This window comes from Triturus cristatus, chromosome 3_1 (genome assembly GCF_964204655.1).
Source record: "Triturus cristatus chromosome 3_1, aTriCri1.1, whole genome shotgun sequence".
In the NCBI taxonomy this organism is placed as follows: domain Eukaryota; kingdom Metazoa; phylum Chordata; class Amphibia; order Caudata; family Salamandridae; genus Triturus; species Triturus cristatus.
In genome coordinates this window covers 220,092,480-220,104,808 of record NC_140583.1, presented here as the reverse complement: position 1 = coordinate 220,104,808, position 12,329 = coordinate 220,092,480, and the positions used below count along the sequence as shown (strand labels likewise).

Sequence of the window (12,329 nt, the reverse complement as noted above, 5' to 3'; positions counted from 1 at the left end):
TTCACAGGTACAAAACCATAGAAATTCTACCGTTATAGTTAGTTCAGCTAACTATAACTCGCACACCCGCAATGCACTGCTCATGACGTCACATATTACATCATTCATGGCATGGTCAGTGACATCACTGATGACATCACTGATGACATCATCCACATGAAAATCTGATGCACCTCCTCACAGTCCAATATAACCTTTGATACACCCACTGTAAAATACAGGCTACCATTTTCTAAACCATCGAGACACCAATACCAGTTACTACATACGCACTCACTGATTCCTAGGTCTACACACACATCCACTCATTCACCCATACAATCACTTATATAAGCATTCACTCATCAATACAACACTATCATATGCCCTCATACACCTATTCAGACACTCACACACCACCACTCATCCATAGAGTTACTCACGCACCTAGTCAGTCATGCAAAGAATCAATCACACTCCCATTTACTCACCTATACAGTTTTACACACACAACATCACTAATTCAGACAGATACTAATGCATGCTTACTCTCTTATATAATCACTGATACAAGTACACACTCATCCATACAGCCACTCTCACAATCACTCACTCTCACGTATAGTTATTTATATACAATCATCACTCACATATACTGACTTTTACATATGTAGTTACTCACACATGTACCACTGAGACATCCATTCACTCACCAACACACCCATACACACACTCACCCACCCATACAGCTGTTTCCACATGCACTTGTGAACCCATACACCCAGTGAATGAACCACTCACACATCTATGCACAGAGTCACACACCTCAAACCCACCCACACACACACTCAGTCTCCCATACAAATACTTAGGGAAACAATCAATAACCCATATAGAGACTCATATAGCTACTGACCAACCCATGTAGCAGCTTACACAACAACAGACAGACTGATACAGACATTCACACAGTTTAGTCACTAACCTATGCATTCACAAAGACACGTTTAATCACTCACTTATACAATCAGTCACACACCTGCTAATCCCCCATCCAGACACTTATACAACCACCCATTCTTCAATACAGTTTGGTATATATATAAAAAAAACTAATTTTAACTTTACAGAATCACACAGTCACTGGATGATGTCATCAGTGATGTAATTTGAGATGTTTTTTTACTTACAACTTTATTACGATCACACAGATCCTAAAAAGTATACAGCAAAGAGTCCTAAGAAAGTATACACCGAAATATATAGATAAAAGAGTATAGAATAAAAATCAATAAAAACATTTGTGCAAATTCAAAAAGACCGGGCCCCCAAAACAATTTAAAAATGCATATGTGCAAAACAGCAAAATGTATGACACAAGATAAGGTGCTTTAAGTTCTCACAAGTACAAAATAGCAAAATGTTTAAAAAAAAATTGATAACATTCTGAACTGGCAGAGCTTTCAAAAACGCAGTGACTCAGCTACATAATTTTTTACGCCTAATCCAAAGAACATGCCAGAATATAGCAAGACCAAATACAATAGGTTGTCTGGTATCAGTACACAAGAGTCTTAAGACCTTTAGATAATGCCCTCGGCCCACCAAGAAGCCTAACAGGATAATCCATCTTTTTCTCAGTGACCGGTGACAAAAAAAGAGTAAATGGACTATGGATTCAGAGCTAACTTGGCAAGTGGGACACAAGTCAACCAAATCGTTACTGCTGGACAATTTTGAGCAAAACAGTTTGGTGTGGAAGTGATTTATAGTGAAACTGCAGAATTTTTTTTCGTGCCATCAGTGGTGCAATTTCATCAATGGTCGGCTCAAAGGACGGAGAGCATTTCGATTTGAGAAAGACTTCGGTCAGACTGGATACTGGAGCTGAAAAACCTTCTTTTGAACCCGAATCCCAAAACACTTTTTTCATTTTTTCTCTGGAAATTTGCCTCATAGTGTCTGGATTTAACCAATAGGCATCCAAGTCCAATTTTGCCAGAGATTTCCGTAGAGTGGAAAACCAGTTTATTGACGAGGCCTTAGGAAATCTCAAGAGGTCTAACAGAGTCTCTCGATAGGTCTCCAGCTCTTCTACAGTCCATAGCATAAACCAAAACATTATCAATCGGTACATTGCCTTGTGTCTCAGCTGTTTATGTGCCAGATCCATATATTAAGGTTTCAGAGGGGTATTAGCGGGGAGATCAACCAGATATCTCAGGAACCGATTTTCCACAGCTATTAAAGACGATACATTTCCTATCCCCCACAACTCTATACCATACATTAAGCCCCCCAATACTTTAGTATTATAAATTTCAAGTGCAGGAGCAATCTGCTGTGACGTAGTTTTCCTGTGTATTTTGCTGATATGATTACATTGGAGTATTTGATGAAACTTAGCCTTCTCTTTTTGTGCATCCCAATTTACAGATGCGGAGACACGTATTCCTAGGTAATCAAAAACGTCAACTTGTTCAAGTAGGGTTCTACCTGCCCGAATAGATCTACTAGAGAGTTTTGACCCACTTTTGTTAAAAATCATGTATTTGGTTTTCCCCTCATTTTAGAACAACCCCCTATCATGACAAAACTGTATAAAATCATTTAAAAGATTTTGGAGGCCCTGGGGAGATTTAGAAATTAATAGGGTATCATCCGCAAATAACAAAGCGGTCACTCTTCTATCGTTTATTTTCGGTGCTTCGCAACCATCCCTGTCCAAAAAATCAATAATCCCATTTATAAAAAGGGTGGGCGCCAGCACACATCCCTGCCTCACTCCATAATTTACAGGAAATGTTTTTGTGACTTTACTTCTTGAGCCCCACCTGACCTGGGCTGTGTTTGAGGCATGTAATCTGATTAAGATATCTAAAACGCTTGCCGGGATGCCCAATTCTCTCAATACTCTCCACAGCTTCGCCCTGGGGCACAGAGTCAAAAGCTGTGTGCAAGTCAACAAATGCCACATATAGTTTACCCCCTTTAAGGTCCACTTCCTTCCAGTACATGCAGATAAAATGGAAGACCTGGTCTAGGGTGCTAACGTTTGAGCAAAAGCCCGCCTGAAGGTTACTTAAAATGTGAAATTCCATCATCTATTCATGGAGCCTCCCTAAGACTTGTTTACAAAAGATCTTTTGGAGAGAATCTATTAGGCTTATCGGCCTATAGTTAGATGGCTTGGTTTTATCTCCTTTCTTATAAATGGGCACAATTTCCGCAACCTGCCACGATTTCGGAACAGGTGCTCCTTGCAGAATCAAGTTAGATAAAATATTTATGTACCGACCCCAAAGGCATTTATCTTCTTCACACAGATCATTGGGGATTCTGTCTGGGCCTGGGGCGCGTGCTGGTTCACATGAAGAGATGGCTGCATACGTTTCTACTAGGGAAAAAAAACAGGGGCTCGAAGTCCCCACTCAACACCTCCTCAGACAACTCACCCATCTCGCCACTACCATCACTCTTAATGGCATAGAGAGACCCAAAGTAGGCTGTCCAATCATCGGGCTGTATATTAAATTCCAACTCAGGTTTTTCTCCCTTGAGCCAGTGAGTTGCCTCTCTCCAAAAGGACCTTTGGTCTTTACCATTTAGTGCTGTGTGTATAGCTAGCCATAGTGAGCTTTCCCACTCCTTTTTGGCGCTGTCAATGGCCCGCCTGTACCTAGCTCTAGCAGTCACAATTTCAGGATGAACCTTGCACTTTATAGCACAGATAAGCTCCCTCTTTGACCTTCTACAGTCCTGGTTAAACCATGTATCTTTGGGCTTGTGCTTAGTACCAGTGGAATGGGTAGCACTTCCCATCTTGTTTGCAGGCCGGCTAAGTATTTCCCTAGCCTCTTTAAAAAGGTTCTCGTGGCCTGGGTTTAGACTCTTAACAGCATCTTCACTAGGGATATTATTTAAAGACTCTATTAGGTTTGAGGTTTTCTTTTTGAGAAGATCCAGCACCTCCGGATGCTTCTCCACCCAACCCCACTTAACTGACCGCTGGTTATTTGAGGGTGAAAGCACTCCCAAATCACGCTGTCCCTTTGAAGTTGGCTGTGCGATACCAGAGATACTTAGTGAAAGTACAAGTGGGTTGTGATCACTATCTTACCTGTTTACCACAATCATATCATCTAGTACAGGCCATAGGTTGGAGGTGAATAAACAATAATCAATACGACTTGTGTGGTTAGGTCTATTAAAAGTATGGGCGCCGTTAGGAACTGACCTGGATCTCCCATTGGTTGCTCGAAGGTCATGCTGGAGTGTTAATGCAAGCAGATGACCATCTCTCTGCATCCATTTGACCTTTGGTAGACTTAATGGAGGAATAGACCATTTTCTGTCCCAATCTTCTATCAAATCAAGAGTGACTGCAGCTAAGGGCTCGAAAGTACAATTGAAATCACCAACAACTATCGCTGGGGTATTATCCAATTACTTAGTTAGGGCATTATCCAATGTACAGAGAGCCAATGTTTCTTCCCCAGCATAGTCCACCCTGTTATAGACATTAAAAAATTTCCCCTTCCAGCCACTATGTAGGGACAACTCGAAAGCCAAGATGTCCTAAGAGTCCACATGGAGGCGCTTGATTTTATTCCCTGCATTAATCTTTACCCAAACCTCCCGCTGGGCAGCCCTGTCCCAATTTGAGATGTCATTAGTGATGTAATCAGTTATGTCACTGACCATGCCATGAATGATGTAATATGTGACATCATGAGCAGTGCATTGCGGAGGTGCGAGTTATAGTTAGCTGAACTAACTATAACGGTGGAATTTCTATGGTTTTGTACATGTGAAATGTTCAGCTAACTATAACGTCCCTGAAACCTGTGGTATTTTTCATGGAATATATATATATATATATATATATATATATATATATATTTTCGCTCCCAAATTCCTCTCTCGTCATGAAAAGAAATCAGCACTCACGGGGATAAGTTGCAGCAATTACCAGTTTATTTCGTAGCGCAGCAAAACAAACGCGTTTCGGAACAAGTCCTGTTTTTCACATTTCCTATCCGTGAGGCGCCATGTTAAATACACGTCACTCATTTGGGTATTGAAATAAACGAGGGGTGGTAGCTAACAAAATTGGAAACGCCATTTTGTAATGGTCAAATTTCTCATCCTACATCCAGATATTGGATGTTTAACAACATGAGCGGGGTATATTTTCATTTAAGAATATACAACAAAAAACATTCATACCCTGTATCTCGCCGTGGATCGGCAAATGGCAACCACAAATATGCGGTTGCCAAACTTCCCTCAAGTATAGGAATAGAATAATTCAGCCATATATTGCCACCCAAATTCGTTCGAACAATGTTTAAAAAGATAATCAGATAAATCAATGCATACTTTTTTGTACAATATCATTTCATTTCATTCTCCTATTTCATTAAAAGCCTGAACACATCACACACTTGGATATTGAGATAAATGAGGAGTGGCAGCTAACAAAATTGGAAGCGCCATGACGTAATGGTAAATTTCTCATCCTACATACAGGTATTGAATGTTTAACAGCATGATTGAAGTACATATTCAATTCATTTAAAGATATACAGAAAAAACATTATGGCCCTGTATCAATGATCGTTTATAAAATAATCTTGCTGTGGATCGGCAAATGGCAACCACGAGTATGAGGTTGCCAAAATTTCCTCGAATATTGCCCAAATATGTTCAAACCATGTTAAAAAAGGGGGATGGACAGATGGATCAATCCATACTTTGTTGTACAATATCTTTACATTTCATTTCATTTTCCTATGTCATTACAAGCCTGAAATCCAACAAATTCATCTTGATATAGTTTATACCCCCAGATACGCCGACAACTCCTCCCCACAATTCAACCCATTGGGGGTTTTTGTCTGCAAATCGATTATATATTGCGACTCAAGTCATCTTAATTTTAAAATTCTGTCCCCCCTCTGCTGTTAATGGGGATACAATCGATACTGAAAAACTGCAATAGATCCCTATTACTGTTGTGTTTAATAGCAAAATGCCGTGCCACTGGATAATTTAGATCTTTCTTGACTATGGCGCGCATGTGTTCCAGAATTCTAATCTTCACACTGTGTATCGTGCTGCCGATATATCTGAGTCCACACGGGCACTTCAGACAATAAACAGCATGTGTGGTATGACCAGAATAAACTGGTAATTGGTGCAACTTATCCCCGTGAGTGCTGATTTCCATTCATGACGAGAGAGGAATTTGGGAGCGAGAATAATTTGCGGAGCACTGCCGCATGAGAGCACCCGTCCTAAGGGTGCCGCGCTATGTCAGTGCACAGGAGCTGAAAAAAATAATATATATATATATATATGTATATGTATATATATATATATATATATGTATATATATATATATATATATATATATGTATATATATATATATATATATATGTGAAAAAAACACTCTTGCTTCACAACAAAAAGGTAGGAGTCGCACTCAGGATTGCAGGAAAACAAAAGGTTTAATGACTGACGCGTTTCAACCTCACGGTCTTTGTCAAAGTCACTTCATAGAAAGGAAGTGGCTACATATAAAGGCATTTTTTACAACCAAGCATGACCAAGCAGATTTAGGGTTAAACATAGAAAAACGAGTCGTGGGTACATATGAAAAACAGACTCTCACCACATTAAGGCTGCCATTAATGAAAATAATAATTTTTCTTTGTTTCATATTTGAAACAACAAATTAGTGAATTAAAATTCCTCACTTATAAATGCTTAAAGTGGAAAAAAAATAAAAATAAGGTTAAGCAGATGAAAATAAATACTAACAGAAAAAGCAGCAAGGCCATCATATTAGCTTGTGCTAAAGCTGCCAATTGCAAGAGAGGATATGCGATCCCATCAAATGTGCACCACAGTGAAATGATGCACATCCAGAGCAAGTGGAACTGCCAAGTGGCATCAGCAACCAACTACCCTGAATAGGCGCTAGATGGCTAGGCTAAAATTTTAAAGTACAGACACGAATAACAAAAACAAATATAAAAGGTCACACAGAAAGTGTAATAACGGACAAAATATCTAAGGAGAAGCTTGGATCATGCCGGGGAAAAACCCACCCCCAGTGTATTAAAAACCAAGCCGCTTGGACGAATTGGCAGTGAAATGGAACATGTAGGGAGAAATAAAATAAACTAAACATTTGCCAAAGCAAGATGTCTAAGAAAATAGTGTGGCAGGAGATAGGGCAGGGGCGGAAGCTACAAGGGAGCACCCGAAGGGGAGCCAGAGTGTATCTATACAGTGTCCAGATTGTTGGAACACTACAGGTATATGATATCCCTCATCCTAGGTGAACATGAAGATCTTCCTCTCGATTCAGGCCACCAGGCGCCTTACTCTGTAGGTGGATGAAATATTCAGACTCCAAACGACGCAGGCTGCGTTCTCGGTCACCTCCACGTGGATGTACTGCAACCCTGTCAATTCCAAAAAACAAGATCTTAGTGCTAACATCAGAAATCTCTCCATGCTCTAGAGCGCAATGTTTGGCAATAGTGTAGGTAAGATCCCTATTCCTGATAGCACGGAGATGCTCCAGTATACGCTTCTTAACTGGAAACACTGTGCTACCAACATAGCGCAATCCACAAATGCGAGTTACAACATAGACAACATATTCAGTATTACAATTGATAAAAGAAAGAATTTTCTCATTCCTACCAATTGGTAACAAATAACTTTTTACATTCTGGCTATTTGTCAAGCCTTACATCGGCCACATTTGTGGAAGCCAGGGAGTTCCTTAAGCCACGTGCCTGTTTTCTTGGCTTGTTGAGTGAGATGACTATGTACCAGTGTGTCCTGTAGGGATTTACTTCTACGGTAGGTGATGTGTGGTTTGGGACTAACCAGCTTACATATCACTGAATCCTGTCTGACCAGGTGCCAATGTTTGCTAACAATTATATGCAGTGCCTGGGATGCATTCGAGAAAGTGGTGATAAGCCTGACTTCCTGTTTGTCCTTTACTCGTGTTTTCGGGATCAGAAGACTGTCCCTATTTCCAGTGCAAGATTTCTCAAGGGCTGCTCTAATGGTTTTGCCTGAGTAGCCACACGTTCTAAAGCAGTCAACCATGTTGATTTGTTCCTTGGACAGTGCCTGAGGGGTGCTACAATTGCATCAAGCTCTGAGGAGCTCTCCATAAGGGATGCGTCTCTTAAGGCCTTCTGGATGGTGACTCCGCGCATGTAGGATGCTGTTCCCAGCAGTAGCCTTTCTGTACAGTAAAACATCCAGAAATTCAATAATAGTGGTATTGATCTTACTGGTAAACCTGAGATTAAGGCTGTTATTGGAAAGTCTGGCAATAAAATCTTGTAATGAATCCTGTGGACCATCCCATATTAGAAACATATCGTGAATGTAGCGGGTCCACAGGATTACATTATCTGAATAACACTCGTTACCTTGATGCCAGAGATGTTCCGCCTCCCACCATCCCATAAAAATGCAGGTATAACTAGGTGCGAAGCAACTTCCCATCGCAGTACCTGTGTACTGTTTGTACCAAGTGTCACCAAATAGAAAACAGTTATTGTGCAAGCAAAAGTGTAGCATATCCAAGAGTAACACAGTGTGATTAAACATAGAGATAGGTCTGTCACGTAAGAAATATTTGCATTCTTCTAGCCTTAGATCATGTTCAATACAGGTGTACAATGACACCACATCAATAGTGGCTAGTACATAAGAGGATTTCCAAGGAATGCCCTGTATTTTAGAAAGGAAGTCCATAGTATCCCTACAATAGGATAGTAAATTAAAAACATAGTCACAGAGGAAGAATTCTAGGTATATGGAGGAGTTTTCCAATAAACTTTGATTAGCTGCAATGATAGGTCGCCCAGGTGGATTGGCAAGGTCTTTGTGCACCTTTGGAAGCATGTAAAACACTGGGACAATTGGTTTCTTGATCATCAGAAATAAGAATTCATTGCGCCTCAGGGTCCCTTGACCTAGCCATGTCTCTAATAACTGATGATATTGAACAATAGTATTCCTATATTCGGCTTGACTGGATCTTAGATAACTCCCTGAGAACTCCAGCTGCCGTATTGCTTCGGTCTTATATTTATTAATGTCCCACAATACAACATTCCCCCCTTTGTCAGAAGGCTTAATGACAAAGGAATTAGCTTTTTGCAAGGATAGCAGGCCCACCTTCTGCTCGGCTGTGAGATCGTTACCAAAAGAGTTGTTTTGTTTCTCCCAAAGTTGCATAGGTTCCGATAGAATCATCTCATGATAAGTGTCGATTCCATCATGGAGGGTCACTGGGTTGAATCTAGATTTGGGCTTAAAATCATTCCTAGATTTATGGTCAACAGTAATACCCATAATGATCAAAAGATCCCTATCCGTGTCCCAGTCTTTGTTGCCCTGCTCAATCTCTTGCCGCAGCCAAAAGGCCAATGTCACATATGGCCAAAGAGTCAGGTACCGGCCTCTGGGTACTGGGTGACGGTGCCAAGGCAGAGACAGCCCCACCTTGTTTTAAGGAGTGGATTTTGAGAAGTTTTAATTTCCTTATGAACAGAAAAATGTCAATGCGCGTTCTAGGGAAGTTAAAATTCGCTGTCGGGCAAAAAGATAAACCCAGTTCTAACATAGCACGCTCCTCATTAGTAAGGTTGTGAGAGGAAATGTTAATGATAGAATGATTGTTATCATTAGATTGCTCACCCATCATTTGTTGCGCTTGGAACACCGTTGTCCTTTCCCATAGGGCGTCTCATTGTCTTTGGCCTTCGCCTCCTCTCCTGGTTTGTCTTTTTCATTTTTTTATTATATATATATACATATATTATTTTTACTGAAAAACACAAAAGTTAAAATAACGTTATAGTTCGGTGAATATGTCAATTATAGCATTACTGTTTTGAACTTAAAAAAACAAAGATTCACCAGTTATAGCTAGCAGCGCTACTTATAACTTATGTCCCTGCCATGCACTGCTTATGACCTCACATATAACATCACTCATTACATGTTCCATGACATCATTTATGACATCTCAGATGACGGCATTCAGCGAGGGACTGCATGGGAGCAGCTAATAATGCTGCTCCCTGCGGACAGGAGCAATCTTTAGATATGTTTCCCTGCCCGCATCACAGCAGGCAGGGAAACAGATCTAAAGTCCGCTCCCACCAGGCAGGAGCATTTTGTAAGCTCTTGCCAGCTGGTAGTGGACTTGGTGTTTGCTCCAGCTTGGCAGGAGATTTAAATAAGCTCACACCAAGCGAGAGCAAACACAGGACACACTGCCCTAGAGTGAGTACCATGGGACATAGCCTGTGAGCTTGCCCTGGGAATGGGGTCCCCAGGGCGATTAATGGCTAAAGGTGAGGGCCACGTGACACCCCTCCCTTAAAGAAATCGGCCCCAGAGGTGGGCTACCTGAGGCCCTTTCAAGCTCTGGGAGGCAGGCGGTCCCCTCCCCAAAAATAATAAGATTGACCCACTGGTGGGTTCCACTGGGTATCTAATGGCTCATGGAGGGGATTGCGAGTTCCCCTTCCTATTTCAAATTGCTTTTGGCCCTGTAAGTGAACTTCCTGTGGCTTCTGGAGGCTCGGGGGTACTCGGCCCCTTTCCCCTTTATAAACACAGCCCTATGGTTAGGCTCCCCAGGGCTTATAATGAATGAATGCGGCCTGGCCACTATTTTGTTTCTGATCCTTCGAGAGTCTTTCAGGATCATAGAATGTTTTGTCTTTTTTTCGTTTTGGCCCAGGAGGGCCCCTCTGGTTTCCCCATAGAGCCTAGGGGGATCAGGATATCTTTTTTTTAAAGAACTTCAGGACAGGGGACTAAGTTCCCCAGTCCTGTAATGGCTGCCAGCATAATTTTTCTCATGTTGCTGGTAGCCTATCAGATAAACAGGTATGTGTGCCTTCAAGGGATTTGTTCTAATATTTAATTTAGTTATTCAATATCTTTGTTATGAGCAGGGTATAATATTTACCTGTCTGGTGAGTTACTCAAAATTATATCAACAACAATTTTTTTATACTTGATTTTCACTTCAATAGACATTCAATATATTTTAAAAAATAAGCAGCAAAAACGGGTCAGATTTCATCTTTGAAATTTCATGAAGGGTACTCAAAATAATACATACAATGAAAAAAGAAGGCCACAATTAGATATTTTAACCTTCACAATTCCAACTGTGAACACTTTCTTACAATCTAGGTGTAAATATGAATTTGGAAGAAAAAGTGTTTGTGTCGACGTTTCGGTCTCTAGGCTTGCGTTGATGAGACCATCTTCAGGACTGAGATGTATTGAAAATAGTTAACCCCTAATAAAGTACGGAATAGACATTAGTTACCATACAATTCGATAAACAAATACACTATAACACCCGTGTATATAAAACTAAACTTAATTTAAAAACTTACATTTTATCTTATCATGACGTCTACAATCATGTAAATTTATTAACATCTTATCAACATCTTTCTTGCTGCTAAATTCCAATAGTCTCTCTCTACTACTCTCTACTACTCACTCTGCTATTCACTCTCTACTACTCTCTAATACTCTCTCTCTGCTACTCACTCTCTACTACTCTCTACTACTCACTCTCTACTACTCACTCTCTACTACTCTCTACTACTCACTCTCTACTACTCTCTACTACTCACTCTCTACTACTCACTCTCTACTACTCTCGACTACTCTCTAGTACTCACTCTCTACTACTCTCTCTCTACTACTCTCTACTACTCACTCTCTACTACTCTCTACTACTCACTCTGTACTACTCTCTCTCCACTACTCTCTACTACTCACTCTGCTACTCACTCTCTACTACTCTCTAATACACTCTCACTGACTGACTGACACTGACTGACTGACACTGACTGACTGACACTGACTGACACAGATTGACTGACACTGACACTGACTGACACTGATTGACTGACACTGACTGACTGACACTGACTGACTGACTGACACTGACTGACACTGATTGACTGACACTGACTGACTGACACTGAGTGACTGACACTGATTGACTGACACTGACTGACTGACACTGACTGACTGACACTGACTGACACTGACTGATACTGACTGACACTGACTGACTACTCTCTACTACTCTTCTACTGACTCTCTACTACTCTACTACTCTCTACTACTCACTCTCTACTACTCACTCTCAACTACTCACTCTCTACTACTCTACTACTCACTCTCTACTACTCACTCGCTACTACTCTCTACTACTCACTCTCTACTACTCTCTACTATTCACTCTCTACTACTCACTCTC

General features: G+C 40.8%; 1 protein-coding gene across 1 annotated transcript in view; it reads left to right on the top strand.

Moving 5' to 3' along the window:
- The window catches only part of CRABP1 (cellular retinoic acid binding protein 1), a 206,867-nt gene that overhangs the window by 23,604 nt on the left and 170,934 nt on the right, over positions 1-12,329 (top strand). The gene's annotated exons all lie outside the window — the stretch shown is intronic.